General features: G+C 35.8%; 1 protein-coding gene across 3 annotated transcripts in view; it reads right to left on the bottom strand.

Moving 5' to 3' along the window:
* The window catches only part of SEMA6D (semaphorin 6D), a 583,866-nt gene that overhangs the window by 491,592 nt on the left and 70,775 nt on the right, over positions 1-21,499 (bottom strand). The window contains exon 1 of one of the 3 annotated variants that reach the window (XM_050797150.1): positions 3,186-3,317. The exons of the other annotated variants lie outside the window; for them this stretch is intronic. The gene's annotated coding sequence lies outside the window, so the exon portion shown is untranslated. Of the gene's footprint in view, positions 1-3,185; positions 3,318-21,499 lie in introns of those variants that run through there. 3 annotated transcript variants of the gene reach the window in all.

Genomic DNA, 21,499 nt, shown 5'->3' with positions numbered 1-21,499 from the left:
GTCAAAATTAGCCAGTGTCCTGTTTTCAGTGAGTACCTATACACATATATGCACACATGAATTCTTTGTGTTTAGAGAGTAGGACACTAAGCATATTATTATCACATCATTTACAGTAATGAGGACAGTTATTATTCTTCCATGCCAGGCAGTATAGTATTGTAATAGAGGAAGGATAGGGTATAGTAGAAAACTAAGCTGAATTAAATGATTCAGCTACTTGCTAGTTCTATAATTAGGGTAAACCTATATATGCTTTCATATCCTTATTTGTAAAATTGGGATAAAAATATCTATATTTAGGTATATCATGGAAATATAAAGAAATGAAAAATAATAAGTATGGGCATATCTCAAAAATGCTGTGGGTTTGGTTCCAGAATGTTACAACAAAGCAAATATTACAGTAAATTCACATGACTATTTTGGTTTTCCATTGAAAATAAAATGTATGTTAACACTATACTGTGCTCTATTAGATGCACAGACATTATATCAAACAAATAATATACATATCTTAATTTAAAAATGCTTTATTTTGAAAAATGCTAATGGCCATCTGAGTCTGCACTCAGTCACGATCTTTGTGCTGGCAGATGGTCTTCCCTCTCTGTTGATGGTTTGCCTCTCTGTTGATGATCAGGGTGATGATTTGCTAAAGGCTAGGGTGGCTGTGCCAATTTCTTGAAATAAGACAACAATGAAGTTTGCTGCATGGATTGACTCTTCCTTTCATGAAAGACTTCTATGTAGCATGTGATGTAATTTGATAGCATTCTACCCACAGTATGACTTCTTTCAAAATTGGAGTTAAATCTTCTCAAATCTGCCACTGCTTTGTTAACTGCATTTGTGTAATAGTCTAGACATTTTGTTGTCATTTCAACAATGTTCGCAACATCTTCACCAGGAGTAGAGTCTATCTCAAGAAATCACTTTCTTTGCTTACCCATAAGAAGCAACTCCTCATTCATTAACGTTATATCATGAAATTGCAGCAATTCAGTCTCAGCTTCAGGCTTCATGTCTATTAATAATTCCAGTTCTATTGCTATCTCTACCACATCTACAGTTATTTCCTCCACTGAAGTATTAAGCCCCTCAAGGTCATCCATGAGAGTTGGAATCAATTTCATTGAAACATCTGTTAATGTCGGTAACCTGACCTCCTCCCATGAATCATGAATGCTCTTTATGCCATTTATAATGGTGAATCCTTACCCGAAGGTTTTCAGTTTACTTTGCCCAGATTCATCATAGGAATAACTGTCTAAGACAACCATAACCTTACAAAATTATTTACTAAAGAATAAGGCTTGTAAGTTGAAATTTCTCCTTAATCTATGGGCCACAGAAGGAATGTTTTGTTAGCAGGCATGAAAACATTAACCTCCTTGTACATTTCCATCTGAGCTCTTGGGTGACTAGGAGCATTGTCAATGAACAGTAATATTTTGAAATGAAATTTTTTTTTCTGAGCAGTAGGTCTTAACAATAGTCTTAAAATATTTGCTATACCATGCAGTAAACAGATGTAGTGTCATCCAGGCTTTTTTTTTTTTTTTTTTTTTTTTTTCCATTTATAAAGCACATGCAGAGTAGAGTTAGCATAATTCTTAAAGAGTCCTAGGAATTTTGGAATGGCAAATGAGCACTGGCTTCAACTTAAAGTCAGCAGCTGCATCAGCCCCCAACAAGAGAGTTAGGCTGTCCTTTGAAGCTTTGAATCCAGACTTGAACTTCTCCTCTCCAGCTGTGAAAATCCAACATGACATCTTGTTCCAATAGAAAGCCATTTCAGCTACATTGAAAATCTGTTGTTTAGAGTAGTCACCCTCTTCCATGATCTTAGCTAGATCTTCTGGATAACTTACTGATGTTTCTCCATGGGTATTTGCTGCTTCACCTTGACCTTTTATGTTATGGAAAACTTTTATGTTACGTTATAGAGGTTCTTTAACGCTCATGAGCCAACCTCTGCTAGCTTCAAACTTTTCTTCTTAGTTTCTTCACCTCTCTATCTTCAGAAAATTAAAGAGATTCACCGTCTTGCTCTGGATTTGATTCTGGTTCAGGTGAAGGCTGTGGCTGGTTTGAACATCTATCTAAACCACTGAAACTTTCTGAATTTCAACAGTAAAAATGTTTCACTTTCATATCATTCATGTGTTCAATGGAGTAGAACTTTTAATTTCCTTCAAGAACTTTTCCTTTGCTTTTGACACTTGATTAACTGATACAAGAGGCCTTGCTTTCAGCCTGTCTTGGCTTCTGATAGGACTTACTTACTCAGCTTAATCCTTCTAACTTTTGATGTAAAGTAAGAGATACATGATTCTTCCTATCACTTGAATACTTAGAGGCCACTGTAGGGTTACTAATTGGCCTAATTTCAATATTGTTTTGTCTCAGGGAATAGGGAGGCCCAAGGAGAGAGAGAAGGGAGAATAGCAGGTTGGTGGAGCAGTCACACCACATACAAAATTTATCAATTAGTTTGCCATCTAACATGGGCAGTTTATGATGCCCCAAAGCAATTACAATAGTAACATAAAAGATCAGTGATCACAGATCACCAAAACAAATATAATAACATCGAAAAAGATCGCAATGTTGTGAGAATTACCAAAAATGCAGCATACATAAAAAATGAGCACATATTGGAAAAATTGCACTGATAAACTTGTTCATCACAGGGTTGCCTTCAATTTGTAAAAAATGCAACATTTGCAAAGTGCAATAAAGTGAAGTGCAGTAAGATAAGGTATCTTTACACTAACAGTGACTGTTAATAATGTTAATCTTATTCTTTTTCCTTTCTCAGTCAGCACATATATATTCTATATTTGTGTTGTGATTATAACCGTATTTTTCAAGGCGATTGCATCTCTTGATCACAGAAAATGCAGGCAATCATGAAGCTAAATATCACACCCTATTTCCAAATACAAAATCTGTTAGTGTTGTTTCTTCTCACTGGACCACCACCGCCATCATTTCCAGTGTTGGATATCAATGATTCTGTTAACAGTTCCTTTGTCTATTTTCCTACTCTCAGTCAACTGCATTCAGCATAGGTAATGTTCTTCATTTTCACCCGTTCTAACCTTCCCCAATAAATCTAAATTGCAGCTTCAGTGCAGGTGGGTACAAACACATCCATAGGCTTGTTTGTAGAATCTTACCTCTAGCAGAAATTAGGTGGAGTTCAGGTAATGATTCCCTATCTTCATAGACAAATTCACCTGCTGAAAGACTGGACCATCAAACTTCCTGATTGATACGAATGGTCCAGGAGACTGAGATGAACAGCCCCTGGAGAGGGAGGTGTGATAGAACATCAGGGAACTCAGTTACGCAAGGCGGGAGAGACAGAGGCAGAAGAGGTGAGGCAGAGAGTGAAGGCAACATCTAAGATCCTTTCCCTTACTGCAATACTTTACATACAACTTCTGAAATCTTCATAGCAGTTTCATTCCCTAATTTCTCCTCTGTTTTCTTTTCACACAGTTACCTCCTTCCCTAATTCTCGGATTCCTTTTCAACTTTTCTTAGCTTTTATTTCGATTTCTCTATCAATCCAGATGTTTACTGTGTATTTATTGAGCTCATAAATAGAGCCTGTGCCCTGGAGGGACAGCATGAGAAATTAAATACATTGTATTCAATTTATTTTTAAGTTAATATTACAGCAAGTGAACCAAAATTTCATTTCTTTATATACTGGTTAATGAACCTACATTTTGGCAGACATGAAAGCTTCTTTCAGGGCTTTTCCCTCCTCTTCTTTTCAAGGCTTTTTAAAAAGTAGCTTTACAGGCAAGTTTCAGTAGGGGGGTGAGGATGGAAGTTTGATACTACAGACCTTCCCTTTTCTCTCAAATCTCAAGCTTCCCTTCTTTTGCTGAGCATCTTAAACAAGCAGGCGGATGTTTTTCCTCTTTTATTTTTTAATTGCTTATGTTGATGTGCAAGACAACATTTTCAATGAGATGCAAACGGAGTTGCCCACACAGCAATAATGGGGGCTTTGTGGGCTGCTCAGCATGTGCTGTGTTTCTCTGAAGCCTTTAGGTCCATACCCCCAAGCTCTACAAAGAGGTCAGTACATTTCAGTTTCTCTCTCTCCCATACCAAAGAGATGTTCTGACTGTGAGAAAAAACAGCAGGTAGAATAGTCACTGGCAGAAGCTTCCCCTACTCCTCACTATGCCTACCACTTATTTTCCACTGACAGTCAATTATTACATTTTAACTAAAGTTGTACTTTATGAAGATTTAATGAAATACTGCCATGATATGGTAAGCCAGTGCCAACTGAAAGAGCTGCTTCACTCAAAGAATTCTGCTATTCAATTAGCTTTGCCTGTTAATACATCATGATAGCAGCTCTGATTAGGAAACATAACACTCACTAATTTACACCTGAATGACACAGAAAAGGTTGCTAAGTGGTTTGGAATTATAGCAGGCTTATTATTTGGTGTGGGGACTAACATATTTTCTGGCTAAGGATAGAATTCTGGCTAAAGACTGCAGAAAACGAACAAACAGAAATTACCTATGTTGATTTAGTGTTATTTGCAAGGCCAACTGATCATTTAAGTGAGGATTTTTGCCTTTCACATAGCTATTAGTACTATCAAAAGCTTTTATTCAACAGGGACAGCAGAGACTATTGATTTCTATCCTTTCTCGGGTCCTCTTAACACAAGTTTTAAGTACCCAAACTCAGGTAGTCTCTATTAAAATTAATGTTGTTAGCAAAGAGTGCAGATGTTGTTGTCCGGGCAATAGGCTTGGGCACTGTAAATACAAAAGACTTCTGTGGTCCTATTTTTTTTAAGGCAAGACTTCACTTGCCTTAAAGTCTCCCACTTCAGAAGGGTTATCTCATTCTTGGGGCATCAAAATTAGAAACAAAAGGCAAAACTAACAGCACATCTTGCCTTAGAATTCCCTAAAAGATCCATAACAAATGGTATAGACACAAGGTAATGAAGAAAACAACAGCACAAATAAGAATAAACTTACAGGGTTCCCAACCTTATAGGCGAGTAAAGAAGGTCTTGTCCTAGGAGGCTTGGGAAACTTAGGAAATTGAGGGGATCTTGGGAAGAAATTCCTGCAAATTTACAGGTATTACAGGTGAAATTAGACGGCAAATCTTGGGCTTGTCCTCCTATCCTAAAGAGGTTTTTAAAAGTCCAATCTGAAATTCCTCACAAAAATTTCCAGTAAAGCAAATTTAAGGTCTACATGGTAAATCACCATTCTTGAGAACTTGTTTGGAGGTTCTAGCAGGGGAGCACAGCTACTCGTATACTCTCTATCAGTCCTCCTCTATTGGGGGTGTTCGTCCTCTTCTACCGAATGCAAAGCTTCTGGAGGGATGCACACGGAGCAATGAGGGAAGAAGGGGACATACGTCTAGCCAGCCAGATCGGCTGAATCAACCCTGGCAATCAATGAGATGACTGATGTCACAGTCAGATCGCCCTCACATCTGTAAATTACCATTCTTGTTGCATCTATGTAAATAATCAAGCCAAATCTAATGTGATAAGCCTTATTCTGTGATCAAGAATTTTGTCTTTGATACTACTTTTGATCAAAAGCAGGGTGACTGTAGAGAAGTGTTGTACTACAATGCAAAACTATGAACCAACTATAGCACACTCTTCTGAGTAATCAGAATCTGCCTGTTCAATGTCTTTGTGCTATTTTGCAACCTTTAAATTGCAGGTAAGAGATACACAGGCAAACTCCATCTTTTTGAGTAGAGATTTAATTGACTTCTCCCCCACTATGGGAAAAATACAGTTTTAGTACTTAGTTGTAAGTTGCCTTGGATTCTGTTACTTGTAAAACTTAAAAATCCTTATCATATTTTCAATTATTCCAGTTTCCTTCAGTGTCTGGCAACACGTCTCCAAACTAACTTTTTCATTTTTCTCTCTCCCTTCTGGCTCATCATCAGACACCTAAAATCCAACTGCCCAGATCTCTAACTTGACTCTAAGGTGCTTTGCGTTTGGCTCTTTTACTTGGGATCTGAAGAAGGCTTGTGAGCTAAATTCCGGAAACCTGATATAAGCCTTGAAAAGACTCACCACAACAGAAGATGATGGATGATCCAAAATACTTCCTGGAAAGAAAGTCTAGTGAAATGCTTGGGTCATACATACCCCTGCATAAGAATGTGAACAACATCACCAAATGCATCAGTATTCCAGCTTGAAAGCACTGAGCAGCGCTGTGTAATGAAAATATTTTCCTCCACTGTCCTCTTGGAATCCACTGGACTGATAACTACCAGTCCCACTCCTGGTTCTTTAATACAACCTTTTATATTCATATTTTCTCTTTTTCAGTTCTGCTATCCCTTCTTAAAACATGCCTGATTTGGGGGGGTTCTAAAACAATTGACCTTTGCCACCAATTCTCAAAAGATGACTTTAATTATACAGGAACAACAACAACAAGAGTTCTTTCTGAGACTATGTCTCAGACCCTTCTTTGACCCACTCAGGATGTTTATTATCTTCTCTGAGTTGTACAACAACAAACAACATTCTTCTTAAATAAAAGTGTGGACTGATAATGTTGAACTTTACCTCAGCCCTGTGTTCCTAAAATACAGAGATGGTTCAGAAGCCTCCCCCGCTACCCACCCACGCACACACTTTTATTTACCTAGATGCAGCTGATCGCCAGTGACCACCCTTCCCTTGCATATTCCCAGGTAAGACCTGGCCCTGTCCTTCCTCATGGCTCTCATAAGACTCGTGGAGGTGACCTCCTTGTTTACCTACCTCTGTGAAACTCTAGGCCCACTCCCTTTTCTTTAAAATGTTTCTCATTAATTAATGTTTTCCCTACTGTAACAGCCTAAATAAAATCATCTCCTTAATCTTCCACTGCATTTTTGTCTTTCACAATAGGGTTTGAATTACATGGAGGTGTATGGAGTTGTCAAAAAATCATGAAATAATACAATTCTGGTTTGTGTATTTCATTAAATATAGATTTTACCACAAAAGACAAAATGAGGACTGTAAATAAGCAATGAACCATACATAGTTAATGCTTTGTACACTTAGCTGTTTGGAGTGAGGTATTAGATGTCTATAACTTACTTTGTAATATATATATTTATATATAAAAATATATATATATATATTTTCTTTTTTTTTTTTTGAAATGAAGTCTTGCTCTTTTGCCCGGGTCAAGCAATTCTCCTGCCTCAGCCTCCTGAGTAGCTGGGATTACAGGCACCCACCACCACATCCAGCTATTTTTTGTATTTTTAGTAGAGATTGGGTTTCACTATGTTGGCCAGGCTGGTCTTGATCTCTTGACCTCAGGCAATCCGCCTACCTTGGCCTCCCAAAGTGCTAGGATTACAGGCGTGAGCCATTGAGCTTGGCCTGTAATATGTATTTTTTAGAAAGATGGGTTGATACATTCATAGATGAATTGCTAAATAGTTTGTGATAAAGCAAATATAGTAAAAGACTAATTACAGAATCTATGTGGTTAGTTTATTAGTGTTCATATCAAAGTTAACGGCAAAATATTAACTTTTTTCCCACTAAGATTGAGAAGAAGGCAAGGATATCTTCTGTCACATCATCATTCTATTCAAATTTTTACTAGAGGCCAGTGCCATAAGAAAATAAAAAGAAAGAAAAGGCACAAAGATTGAGATTTAAAGAAAACTATTTAATTGTCAGATGGTATGACTATGTAGAAAATCCTGAAGAATTTATAAAGCAGTACTAAGTGTACTTGGCCAGGTTATAGGATAGAAGGTCAATATATGAATGAATATTAACTATAATTTTATATACTATCATAAATAATTAAATGAAATTCTTAAAGTAGCACTGACAAAATCAAATACATATAAATATAACATATAATAAAATATAACTAAAATATATTTGTAACATATTTTATTATATACAAATATATATTTAATAAATATGTTAAATAAAATGTAACAAATATAAAACTACAATAAATATAACGAAAGATGTTCGAACTCTGTACTCTAGAAACTATGAAACATATCTGAGAGAACTAAAGATCTAAATAAATTTATCTGATCAATATTGTTATGATGTTAATTCTCCTCAAACTGAGGAGACATTTCCTAAGAATTGTTCACTAAAAGAGAAGCAGGTTCAAGTTGCATGGGCAGTCATGGGATAAGGAAAGGAACAATATTTAAGAGAGAAAGCTAGTAGCATTCCAAGGAGATGGGCGTAAGTGCTGGCCATTTCCAAGGACAACATACACAGGGGTGGGATGCATCCTTGGCTGGTGAGGTCAGACATTCAATGGAATCTCCAAAGAAAGATCTGAACCCACTACTACCATTCATAGCTAAACTTTCCCTCCTTGCTTACCACCTCTGCCCTCCTAACACTCATTTGCAGATTACAGAATAAATAGAAGGCAATATCCCACTTTGTTGGGTGTGCACAAAGGAGGGTAGAATGGAAGGGACAGATGACAAAACTAAAGAAATTAAGAAAATGACAAAATGAATGAAATAGGAAAAAGGACAAAAAGAAGTGATTTACATAATATTAGCAGTAAATGGAAGGTCTAGGTCAGTGGTTCTCACACTTTGCTGCATTTTAGAGTAACTCTCATGCCTAGGCCATATCTCAGTGCAATTAAGTCAGAATCTCAGGCATTAGTATTCTTTAAACTCCCCTATGTTATTTCAATGTGCACTAAAATTTCAGCAGTGCCTCTCAAACATTAATGTGCATAAAGATCACCTGGGGATCTCGTTAAACTGCAGTGTCTGTTTTGGTAGGTCTTGGGTGGGGTCTTTGATTCTGTATTCCTAATAAGCTTCCAGGTAACACCAGTATGTCTGGTTTGAAGACTGCACTATGGGTAGCAAGGGCCTAGACAGAACTGATGATGAAAACTTGAGAAAAATACAAAGAGAAAAGCATAGAAATCATGCAGTTATGTCTCTTTAATAGAAGAAAACAAGCAAACAAAAAAAGATAAGTAACATAAAATCAAAAGCAGTCAAATAATCCATCTGTAAAGAAAATCCAATCTAAGAAGGCATAACAGAATCTGGAAAAGTGCTATGTGCTCTTGAACTTAATAAGAATTTGAATGGAGTAAAACATCAGTACAAAAAGAAGATGATAAAACAACAGATAAAAAGATGAAAAGGGAAAATGCCAAGCTAAGGAGAAAAGATGGAGAACCAAAATACAGTCAGATATCTAAAAATCTTTTAAGAACAAAAACCAGATTAGAATTGTGAAATATCAGTGCAAAGAAGAAAAACATAAGTCAAAAAATAGATACAAAGAATACAGATAATTCAATCTGGGTAACTGGTGTCTAAAAAATTAAAGAATCCTGTAAGTAGACTAGAAAATACATTCAGAGACATATGGGAAATGTACTCTTAAATGAAGAAAAAATAAACAAACACACATGGTGCCTTGAAAAGACACAACATAGACCAGGATGCAAAACCATCAAAGTTAATATATATCCTCAATAAGTTACTTAATTTTGAGGATAAAGAAAAAAAGGTACAGGAAAAAAAAAAAAACATGAAGTTACTTCCAAGTAGAAAGAGAGAAAAAAACAGACTTCCGCAAAACAGCCTTTAATGACAAGGACTATGGGAGCAGGTCTACAAAGTTTTAAATAAAACAAAAGTATATATCAAGACTATTTTAAGTGTCTAATCTCATTCAAGTGCAAAAGTACTAGGTAGATATTCTTGATCATTAAGAAACTCAGAGAATGTTCAAGAATTCATCTTGAAAGAAACAAATGATTCAGTGATGATATGCCAGCAACCAAGGCATAAAGCAAAACGAGGAACTCAGAAACAAAGAAAGCCACGGCAGAATTACTGGAGATGTTTCTGCTTTTGGCATGACACAGAGAGGAGCTCCACGAACCAGCTTCCCAGTGAAACAGATGAAAATTGTTTTAAAACAACATCTAAACTCTCTAGAAATAGTCCTAAGTGCATAGAGAAAATGAGAAAACACTTACTCAAAAATCTACTTAAACTTGACAGGACAACAAAAGTCTGTGGTATTTGAACAAGAATCTGCTCCTTCCATTTCCCCTTCCAGCTCAGCATGGTAGAAATTCCAATCCAGATGAGAAATAGGGGTTCCCTTCTTCTGCCCAGCCCCAATTTGTGAGATGGTAGGTCCATCTTAAGCATGGTGTTGCTGAGAATACTGGGGCCCCAGCTGCCCGTGTCACGGCTTATAAGGCAGTGGTTCCATGTTGGAAAAGGCAAAACAAAAAAGACTTAAGGCTTTTGCCCACTCCATCCCACCAAGTATTCAGTTCCAAAAACAAAGTTGTCACTTAGAGAAAAGAACTTCAGGAAAGCACGATCTCCACCAACAGTTCTAGAGCCTTGGCAAAATCTAGAGATTTAGCCCAAGAGGAAGAACAGTCCTAAAACAGACAGCTACTAATCTCTTTTCAAAGGAGTAGACTTCATTTGCAACAGGGTGTGAAGAAGTTCAAGTCTAAGGGGCTCTGGAAAAAAAAGTATAGTCAAAAAGATAACTTGCAAAAAAAAAAGACAATTGGCAGATTAGGAGATTCACTGGAGAGATAGGCAAAACTGTGGGTCAGATTGTCAGACAGAATGGGGAAAAGTGACAACAGGGAAGAACCCTGCTGGGGCCAGATCCAGTCTCACAAACTGACCTCAGGAAATATTCCCCCCAAAGAGACTACATTTGATTACATCAGTTTGCTGAGAACCTTATGCCTTAGGACATTGCCAGACAATATAAGAAACCACCATCAAGTAGTGGAGCCTCAAGCCTGAGTGAGTTTAGGGAAAGAAACAGCAACAGAGAGACCTGATAAAAACCACTGTCATCACAACATGACTACGGTTACAACACAGGTTGCACCCTCTGAGGAACAACAGCAGAGGATTAACACTGTGGGATACAGATGTCACTAAAATAATCCAGTCAGTCTCTAAATAAGTAAACAACCACGTAAAAAATAGCAATCCTCACAGTGGGGGAATCAGTACCCCAAATGGCTATAATTTATTATCTAAAATGTCTAGTTTCCAACAAAAAAATTAGGAGGCATGCAAAGCAACTGGAAACTATAATTTATACATTGAAAAGAAAAAAAAATAAATACAAAGAAAAGTTAACAAAAACTTCCCATGAGAGTAAATAGATGTTAGATTTAACAGAGATTTTTAAGTAGCCATTATAAATATGTCCAAAGAACTAAAGGAAACCATAATTAAAGTTTAACAAAAAAGTATGAGGACAATTTCACATCAAATGGAGAATATTAATAAAGAAATATAAATTATTTTTAAAAATCACATCGGCCTTCTACAGTTGCAAAGTACAATAACTGAAATACAAATTAGGTAACTTAAATAAAATGGATACAATCCTACAGAGATACAAACTCCCAAAACTGACTCAAGAGAAATAATATGAATAAACTATAATGAATGAAGAGATTTATTATCAATAAAAAAGCCACCCAGAAATAAAAGTCAAGGCCTAGATGGCTTCCCTATTTTATTGTATTAACACAATATTTAGAGAAGAATTAATACCAGTTATTCACAAAATCTTCCAAAAATGGAAGAGAAGAAAACACATCCCAGCTAACTCCTTTAGGCCTGTGTCACTCTGACACCAAAATCAGACAAAGACATCACAAGAAAAGGAAACTACAGACCAGTATCTCTCACGTACGTGGATATAAAATCCTCAAGAAGATTCTAGCAAACTGAATCCAGCAACATATTAAAGAATTGTGCATCACGATCAAATGTGATTTATCCCATGAATGCAAAGCTGTGTTAACTCCCAAAAATCAGTTAAAGCAATACATCAGCCTAAATCCATAGAGAAAAAATTTTTAAAGATTATCTCAAAAATCATAGAAAAAGTATTTAACAAAATCCAATACTTTTTCATGACATACTTTTTCAAAAATACATAACAAACTAGGAATAGAAGGGAACTTCTTCAACTTGATAAAGAACATTAATAAAAACCCACAGGTAGCATCATATTTAACGGTAAAAGACTAGATGCTTTCACTCTAAAAAAAGAAAGAAACCAAAGGTATCCACTCTTGCTATTTCTATTTAATACTGTACTGGAAGTTCTAGCCAGGGAAACACAACAAGAATGGTTATGATAAAACACTCACACATACACATATATACAATGACAATTGTTGAAGAGAATATGGAGAGAGAGAATTCTCATACCCTGCTGATGGGAATGTAAGATGGTACCACTACTTTGAAAATTATTCTGTCACTTCTGCAATGATTAAACATGAAGTTAGCATATAACCCAGCAATTCAATTACTAAGGTATATGCTCAAGAGAAATTAAAATACAAGTCTCCCAAAAACCTTGTACAATATTTTTTTAAAAAAACTTTTAAGTTCCAGGGTAAATGTGCAGGTTTGTTATATAAGTAAACTTGTGTCATGCGGGTTTGTTGTACAGATCATTTCATCACCCAGATATTAAGCCTAGGATCCATTAATTATTTTTCCTGATCTTCTCCCTCCTGCCACCCTTTCAGTAGGTCCCAGTGTGTGCTGTTCCCCTCTATGTGTCCATGTGTTCTCATCGTTTAGCTCCCACTTTAAGTGAGAACACGTAGTATGTGCTTTTTTCGTTTCTGTGTTAGGTTGCTAAGGATAATGGGCTCCAGCTCCATTCATGTTGCTGCAAAGGACATGACCTTGTTTTTTTCATGGCCACATAATATTCTATATTGTAGATGTACAACATATTCCTTATCTAATTTGTCACTGATGGGCATTAAGGTTGATTTCACGTCTTTGCTATTGTGAATAGTGTTGCAATGAATACATGCATTCATGTATCTTTATAACAGAATTATTTATATTCCTTTGAGTACATACCTAGTAATGGGATTTTTGGGTCAAAAGGTACCCTGTCTTTAGGTCTTTCAGGAATTGCCACACTATCTTCCTCAATGATTGACCATCTTCCGCAATGGTTGAACTAATTTACACTCCCACCAGCAGTGTATATGTGCTCCTTTTTCTCCACAACCTTGCCAGAATCTGTTTTTTACTTTTTAATAATAGTTGTTCTGACTGGTATAAGATGGTATCTCATTGTGGTTTTGATTTGCATTTCTCTGATGAATCAGTAATGAGCCTTTTTTCCAGATGATTATTGGCCTCACATATGCCTTCTTTTGAAAAGTGTCTTTCATTTCCTTTGCCCACTTTTTTATGGGGTTGTGTTTTTTATTCTTGTAAATTTGTTTAAATTCCTTACAGATGTGGGATATTAGACTTTGTCAGATGTATAGTTTGCAAACATTTCCTCCCATTCTGTAGGTTGTCTGTTTACACTGTTGATAGTTTCTTTTGCTGTGCAGAGGCTCTTTAGTTTAATTAGAATCCATTTGTCAATTTTTGTTTTTGTTGCAATTGCTTTTGGCATCTTTATCATAAAATCTTTTCCAATCCCTAGGTCCTGAATGCTATTGCCTAGGTTATCTTCCAGGGTTTTTATAGTTTTGGGTTTTACATTTATCTTTAATCCACATGGAGTTGATTTCTGTATATGATGTAAAAAAGGGGTCCAGTTTTAATCTTCCGCCTGCAGCTAGCCAGATATCCTGGAATCTTTTATTGAATAGGGAATCCTTTCCCCATTGCTTGTTTTTCTCAGGTTATTCAAAGATCAGATAGTTGTAGGTGTATGACCTTATTTCTGAGTTGTCCATTTTCTTCCATTTGTCTATGGGTCTGTTTTGGGACCCATACCATGCTGTTTTGGTTACTGTAGCTCTGTAGCATAGTTTGAAGTTGGGTAGCATGATGATTCCAGCTTTGTTCTTTTTGCCTAGGATTGCCTTGGCTATTAGGGCTCTTTTGTGGTTCCACATCAATTTTAAAATAGTTTTCTCTGGTTCTGTGAAAAATGCCAATGGTAGTTTGATACGGTTTGGCCCTGTGTCTGTATACAAATCTCACCTTAAATTGTAGTAATCCCCATGTGTCAAGAGTGGGACTAGGTGGAGATAATTGAATCATGAGGGCTGTTTCCCCCATGCTATTCTCATGATAGTGAATGAGTTCTCATGTGATCTGATGGTTGTATAAGGGGCTTCCCCCTTTGCTCAGCCCTCATTCTCTCTCCTGCCTCCCCGTGAAGATATGCCTTCCACCATGATTGTAAATTTCCTGAGGCCTCCCCAGCCATACGGAACTGTGAGCCAATTAAACCTCTTTTCTTTATAAATTGCTCAATCTTGGGTATTTCTTCATAGCATTGTGAGAACAGACTAATACATAGTTTAATAGGCATAGCATTGAATCTATAAATTGCTTTGGGCAGTATGGCCATTTTAATGATATTGATTCTTCCCATGCATGAGCATGAAATGTTTTTCCATTTATTTGTGTCATCTCTGATTTCTTTGAGCAGTAGTTTGTCGTTGTCCTTGTAGAGATTTTTACCTCCCTAGATAGCTGTATTCCTAGATATTTCATTCTTTTTGTGGCATTTGTGAATGGGAGTTCGTATCTGATTTGGTTCTCAGTTTGACTGTTTTTTGTGTATAGGAATGTTAGTGATTTTTGTACACTGATTCTATATAAGATTGTTTACGGTATCATTATTCATAGTAGCAAGATGGTGAAAACAACTCAAATGTACACCACCTGATGAATAGACAAACAATAGGAAAAATATGGTATATTCATATAATGAAAATTTATTCAGCCATAAAAAGGAATGAAGTACTGATTCATACAACAACATGAGTTAACCTCAAAAACTTTATGCTAAGTGAAAGAAGATAGTCAGAAAACACTACTATTATATTATTCTATTTACATGAACTGTAAAAAATAGGCACATCCATAGAAACAGAAAGGAATTCATTAGTTTCTTAGACCTGGGGAGGAGGAAATAAGGAGGTCAATAGGTGATAGCTAAAGGGTAAAGGTTTCCTTTAGGAGGTGATGAAAATGTTTTAAAATCGACCGTGGCTATGGTTGGACATATTTGTCAATATACTTACAATTATTAAATTATACACTTTAAATGGGTGATGTATATATCAATGAAGCCATTAAAAAGCAAAATCAAATAAAATAAAGCTGAGACCAAATGCATTTAAATACTAAAAATTCTACATACCTCAGAAAATTATAGTTTCTAAAGAAAAGGAAAATAATGCACTTTTTAAAAGAAAACCTGGCTTTAGAAAAGGAAATCAGAAGCACAAACCAAGAGGAAAGCAAACGAAATAATTTTTAGTAATATTTACCTAACTTGGCAGGTCGGGTTACAGGTGCTACCAATACAACAGAGAGCAAAACAGACGTGGTTCCATCTATCTCAGGTTATTAATAAAATGGGGAGCATTAGACAAAAATAATCAAACACATGAATGAACAAACAAGGCAAAACTCAGTAAAATAAGCCACACAGCAAATTAAAAATAGCACTAGCTGGACTTCTGGCATAGACTTATTTCTCCCTGTTCCTCATTGCTGTGTACAATTATAAACCCTGGAAATAATACCCAGAGCCCACCAAAGGACAGCAGAAATGAAGGAACAGCAAAGCAATATGGTACCTTAGGTCCCTCCTCCCAACAGAAAAAGCCTAACCACCCCCAGTATTTTCTGATGCAAAACCGCAACAAAAGGTAGCCAGTTAGGCTCACTGTCCCTCTGATAACACCAGATGAGACTGGCACCACTAGCAAGAAGGATCAATAGGAAAGCACTATTTTTCCCTCCCACGTTTTAAATTCCCCCATTCCATCTCTCCCCTCTAAGAAATACCAGGACAATCACGAACACAAGCAAGACAGACGTTTCCTCAAGTGGCTCAGCACGGCAGCCTCTTTTGCCCCATGGGCCTGAGATCCCTTCAACCTGTACAGAGACATCACAATGACTGAATGAACAACACAGGTAGAAAAATCCTATCACATCAGATAAATCTTTGAGACTTCTTTTCCCCTCTAGAAGACACTGGGATTGCTGGTAGGGAAAGAACTTCTACCACCTCAGGCAGTACTAGCATGGATCAGTGGGTCCGCAGTACACCAACTAAACCTATAGGTCCTAAATAATATCACAAAGACCATGAAAATTAAGGTATGATTGGAACCAAAACCCACAAAATAGGCCAGAACCTGCATGTTAAACCTATACAAGATGACCACTTGCTAAAATAAAAACCTAAATAAGATGCAGAGCTTTCTAACATAATAGACAAAATGTCCAGGATGCAACAGAAAATTACCCCATACCAAGAACCAGGAAAATTCCAACTTGAATGAGAAAAGACAAGCACTGACACAGCACCAAGATGAGATGAATCAGAAATTGAAATTATCTGAGAAGGATTTTGAAGATATAATATTTTTAAAAAATCAATTATAAACTCTCTTGAAACAAATACAGAAAATATCAGCAAAGAATTATAAGTTTTATAAAAAGAACCAAATAGAAATTATAGAACTGAGAAATACAATAACCAAAACGGAAAAAAAAACATGCTAAATGGGCTCAATAACACAATAGAGATGACAGGAGAGAATCAATGAACTTGAGGAGAGATCAATATAATTTACTCAATTTACCCCATCTGAACAACAAAGACAAAATAAACTATTCAAAAACAAAAAAGAAAAAAAAAGTTGGCCGGGCGCGGTGGCTCATGCCTGTAATCGCAGCACTTTGGGAGGCCGAGGCGGGCGGATCACGAGGTCAGGAGATCAAGACCATCCTGGCTAACACAGTGAAACCCCGTCTCTACTAAAAATACAAAAAAAAAAAAAAAAATTAGCCGGGCATGGCAGCTGGCATCTGTAGTCCCAGCTACTCGGGAGGCTGAGGCAGGAGAATGGTGTGAACCCGGGAGGCGGAGCCTGCAGTGAGCCGAGATCTCCCGCCGCTGCACTCCAGTCTGGGCAACAGAGTGAGACTCTGTCTCAAAAAAAAAAAAAAAAAACTCACAGCCTTTGGGGCCTATGGGACAATGACAAAAAATCCAACATTCACATCATCAACATCTACCAAAAGGAGAATCAGAATGGAGTTGAAAGAATATTTGCATATATTACAGTTGAACACTTTCCAAATTTGGGTAAAAAACCCAGTGTACAGATTCAAGCCTCTGGTAATGCCAAATAAGATAAATCCAGAGAAATACATACCAAGAAATATCATCATTAAACTTCTGAAAACTCTAAGACGAAGAACAAATTTTGAAAGCAGCCACAGAGAAATGACACACTACCTATCGGGGAAAACAATTTGAATGACAGTTGGATTTCTCATCAGAAACCAGAGAGGCCAGAAGAAAGGGGCACCACATTTTTCAAGTGCTGGGAAAAAAAAAAAAGTACTCTCAACTATAAATTTTATATCTGGCAAAATTATCCTTCAGAAAAATAAAGGAAACAAAGATCTCCTCAGACACTAAAGAAGTGTAAAAAATCTGTCAATTTGTCATGAGCAGACATGTCCTTAAAGACTGGCTAAAACAACTTCTTTAAACAAAAAGGTAATCATAAATAAAGGAATCTTGGAGCATTGGGAAGGAAGAATGAACGATGGGAAGAGCAGAAGTACGGATACATCCAGGGGACTATCCTTCTTTCATTATTTTTGTAAATCAGATTTGATGACTGAAATAAAAGACATGCAAGAAAATGATATTTAAAAGTGAGAAAGATATAAGGACATAAACCAAAGAAAGCTTCCTACACTTCACTTGAAGTGGTAAAATGGTCATATGCATAGAGTAAATCACATATGTATACTGTAATACCCAGGGGTCTACCCCTACAAAAACTCTACAAAAATATACACTCAAAAACATTAAATAAATACAGATGAAATTCTTAAAAAGTGTTAAGTAATACATAGAAGGCAAGAAAGAAAAACAGAGAAAGAATGAAAGGAAACAAGTGGAAAACAAAGAATAAAATGACATCGAAAATATAAAAATATGTTATTAGTCAGGATTCCCCAGAGAAACAGAGCCAAGTGTATTTATATGATAATAAATATGTATGATATTTATTATGGAAATTAGATCACACAATTATGGAGGCAGAGAAGCCCCACCATCTGCTGTCTGCAAGCTGGAGGGCAAGGAAAACTTGGTGGCACAATTCAGTCAGAGTCCAAAGGCAACTGGAGAGGGGGTTAGGGAGGGTAGGGTATGTAATAATACTGCAATAAGTCTTAGAGACCAAAGTACTGAGATCCAGGAGATCTGATGTCTGAGGGCATGAAAACATGGCTGTTCCAGCTCAAGGGGAGAGACAGAATTCACTCTTTCTCCACTTTTTCGTTCTATTTGGGTCCTGAGTAGATTGGATGATGCCTGTACGTATGATTAGTATTATCTTTATCTTCTTTACTCAGTCTGCTGATTCAAATGCTAGCCTTTTCTGGAAACATCCTCACAAACACACCCAGAAATAATGTTTTATCCACCTATCTGGGCATCTCTTAATTCAGTCAAATTGACACATAAAAACTAATCATCAAAATATAGTCAGTTCTAACATATTAGTAATTATCTTAAATGTGTGGTCTAAGCACACCCATTAAAAAAAGATTGGCATTGCAGATTTAAATAAATTGCATAACTATATGCTGCTAACAAAGAAAGCTCTGATATTTAAAATTTCCCACCTTAAGTGAAGCATGGAAAACCTACTTCAAATCAAAAATAAAAAGATGGAAAAAGATATATAAACGTTAATCAAAAATGCTCAGGTGGCTATATTAATATCCTATAAAGTAGGCTACAGAGGAAAGAAATTTATTAGAGATAAATATAATGACAAATGATTAATCAATAAAAATAAAATTCTTCTAAATGTGTATACACTAAAAAACAGAACCTCAAAATACATTAAGCATAAACTGATAAGCTGAAAGGAGAAACAGACAAATCTATAATTATAGTTGGGAACATTAACACTCTTCTTCAGCAGAAAAATCAGATGATCTGAAGAACACAATCAACCAACAGAATCTAGTTGACATACATAGAACAATTCACTTCCAAACTGCAGAGTACATAGGTTTTTTTTTTCAAGTTCTCACATAACATTTACCAAGATAGACCCATATCCTATACTAAAACACACACACACACACACACACACAATTTCACAAATTTAAAAGAATTGAAATCATACAAATTGTGTTACCCAGACTTAATGGAATCAAACTAGAAACCAATGACAGAAAGACAGCAGGAAAACCTCTAAACAACACACTTCCAAATAATCCATAGTTCAAAGAAAAAGTCTACTGAAAACACATATAACTGAGTTCAAATGAAAATCAAACATATCAAAATATGTGATATGTATCTTAAGCAGTGCTGAGAGGGAAACTGGTAACACTAAAGACTTACATTAGATATGAGGAAAGTTTCAAATCAATAATTGAAGTTCCTACCTAAAGAAAAAGAAAAGAATTTCTGTTCTCCTCACTGTTATTCTACAAAATACTGAAAGGTCAAGACAGTATAATAAGGTAAGAAATATAAATTAAATCATATTGATTGGAAAGACAATTATGTTGTTCTGATTTGCAAATGACATGATGGAATACATAGAAACTTCAAATAAATACATACACAATATTTTAGAATTTTTTATTTTTATTTTTTGAGACAGAGTCTCACTCTGTCACCCAGGCTGGAGTGCAATGGCACGACTTCAGCTCACTGCAACCTCTGCCTCCTGGGTTCAAGCAATTCTCTTGACTCAGCCTCCTGAGTAGCTGGGATTATAGGTGTGCACCACCAAGCCCAGCTAATTTTTGTATTTTTAGTAGAGACAGGGTTTCACCATGTTGGTCAGGCTGGTCTCGAACTCCTGACCTCATGATCTGCCCACCCTGCCCTCCCAAAGTGCTGAGATTACAGGTGTGAGCCACCGCACCTGGCCTAGAATTATTAAATGCTTTCAGTAAGGTCACAAAATACAAGATCAACACAGTAATCAACAGAATTTCTTTATATTAAAAATGTGCACATGGTAACTGTAATTTTTGAAAAATTGTAACTGCTCCAAAGAACATGTAGTACATAAGAATACACTTAACAAAACTAGTATGAGACCTGTATGTGGAAAATAACAAAATGATAATAAAAGAAAGAGAACATGAATAAACTGAAAGGCATACCATATTTATGGATTGGAAAGCTCAACATAGTATGTCCATACTCCCTAAGTTGATCTACAGGTTTAATGCAACTTCTATCAAAATCTCAGTACATTTTTGAAATTTTTCTTTTAGTAAGAGACAAGGTTATTTTAAAATTTATGTGGTAAGACCCCAGTCCTAAAATAGCTAAAACAATTTTGACAGAGAAGAATAATGTGAGAAGAATAACTCTACCCAATATTAAGGCTTATTATATAGCTACTATAATCAAGATATTGTGGTGTTAGTAGAGAAACAGACACATAGATTAATGGAATAGACCAAGAAACTCAGAAATAGACCTACACAAAAAATGCTCCGCACATATTTTAGAGTGGTGAAAAAGCAATTCAAGAGAGCAAAGACAGCCTTTTCAATATATGGCTTCTGGAGCAATGGGATATCCATTGGTAACAGTTTCATTTTGAACCTCAATCTAAACCTCAAACTTTACAGAAAAATTAACTTGAAATAGTGTACAGACACGAATGTAAAACACAATATAAACTTTGAGATTTAGGGCTATTCAAAGAATTCTTATACTTTACACTTAATGAATAATCCATAAAGAGAAAAACTGACACAATTAAAAACTCTTGATAAAAATTTTTAAACTTTTTTTCTCTGTGAAAGATCACATTGAGAGGATAAAAAGACAAACTACAGACTGGAAGAAAATAATTACAATACACATATATGATGACTAGTATCAAAATATATAAAGAAATCTCCTATATCAAAAAAGTAGAAAGGTCTTTAACAACCTAATGTTATGTCTCAAGGAACTAGAAAAACAAGAACAAGCTAAACCCAAAATTAGTACAAGGAGAAAAATAGCAAACATCAAAGCAAAAATAAACAAAATAGAGATTAAAAAAATACAAAGATCAATGAAACAAAGAGTTGTTTTTTTTAAAAAAATAAGTAAAATCAACACATTTTTTAGCTACTCTAAGAAAAAAGAGAGAAGACACAAATTTACAAAATTTGAGATGAAAAAGGAAACATTAAAACTGACATCACAGTAATACAATGATCACAAGAGACTATTATGAACAACTGTACACCAACAAATTGGAAAATCTAGAAAAACATGGGTAAGTTCCTTGGCACATACAACCTACCAAGATTGAATCATAAAGAAATAGAAAACTTGAAAAGACCAATAATGACTGACAAGACTGAAGCAGTTATTAAGGTTCTCCCATCAAATAGAAG

The sequence above is a fragment of the Macaca thibetana genome, chromosome 7 (genome assembly GCF_024542745.1).
Source record: "Macaca thibetana thibetana isolate TM-01 chromosome 7, ASM2454274v1, whole genome shotgun sequence".
NCBI lineage: Eukaryota > Metazoa > Chordata > Mammalia > Primates > Cercopithecidae > Macaca > Macaca thibetana.
Note: the sequence above shows the minus strand (reverse complement) of the source record. Positions and strands in the feature narration are given on the sequence as shown.